Source organism: Scylla paramamosain, chromosome 41 (genome assembly GCF_035594125.1).
Source record: "Scylla paramamosain isolate STU-SP2022 chromosome 41, ASM3559412v1, whole genome shotgun sequence".
In the NCBI taxonomy this organism is placed as follows: domain Eukaryota; kingdom Metazoa; phylum Arthropoda; class Malacostraca; order Decapoda; family Portunidae; genus Scylla; species Scylla paramamosain.
The window spans coordinates 13,489,467-13,490,398 of record NC_087191.1 but is presented as its reverse complement, the minus strand read 5'-3'; the positions used below and the strand labels follow the sequence as shown (position 1 = coordinate 13,490,398).

General features: G+C 41.3%; 1 protein-coding gene across 1 annotated transcript in view; it reads left to right on the top strand.

Moving 5' to 3' along the window:
• The first annotated feature begins 362 nt into the window (after positions 1 to 362).
• LOC135093090 (cytochrome P450 4c3-like) overlaps positions 363 to 932 on the top strand; it is a 29,197-nt gene continuing 28,627 nt past the window's right edge. Inside the window, 1 exon segment of the mRNA XM_063991978.1 lies at positions 363 to 451. The gene's annotated coding sequence lies outside the window, so the exon portion shown is untranslated.

Below are 932 nucleotides of genomic sequence, written 5' to 3'. Positions count from 1 at the left end.
AGAGAGAGAGAGAGAGAGAGAGAGAGAGAGAGAGAGGGGGGGTCTTGTTTGATTTGAAAGTCAAGAATAAGTATGCCTGTAACGTGTCTAGCATTTTTTTTTTTTTTTTGCTTTTCTCTTATTCTCCTTTTTTCTTCGCCATCAGCAAAGACGAAAAGAATAATAATATAGATAACAATGACACTAATAACAATAAAAAAACATCAATTATTATAAATATGTCAAGGAAAACTGTCTAATCATATTTTTTTCAACTGTTGTCTCAATCAAGGAAGAGGAAAAAGGGAAAAGGGAAGAAATATAAATAGCAAATACTAAAGAAAAAAAACTATCGTACGTTCCCTGGTTATTATCGTACGTCAGGCATTCGCAGTGCAATTCAGCCAGTAGTAAACGGAGCAGGGTCAGTAGCTAGCGAGACACGGGAGGCGAAGTGCGTGCTCCTCGTTTGGTAAGTGATGCTACCTCGCTATCTCTCTCTCTCTCTCTCTCTCTTTATCGTTTCTATCTCCCGCCGCGGGTTTCTGGCGCTGATAACTGAAGGAGATAGATAAGAAAGAAAGAAAGAATGCAAGAGTGTGTTTGGATTTTGTTTTTATAGTGTTTAAATGAGTTTTGTGTGTTTGTTATGGTTAGACTTAAAACCACGTGTTTCTCTCTCTCTCTCTCTCTCTCTCTCTCTCTCTCTCTCTCTCTCTCTCTCTCTCTCTCTCTCTCTCTCTCTCTCTCTCTCTCTCTCTCTCTCTCTTAATTTAACTCCATGAAAACACTCAGTAGAGCCTGTTAAATCTCCTCCTCCTCCTCCTCCTCCTCCTCCTCCTCCTCCTCCTCCTCCTCCTCCTCCTCCTCCTCCTTTTTGCTTGCTTCTCTACGCATCTCTCTCTCTCTCTCTCTCTCTCTCTCTCTCTCTCTCTCTCTCTCTCTCTCTCTCT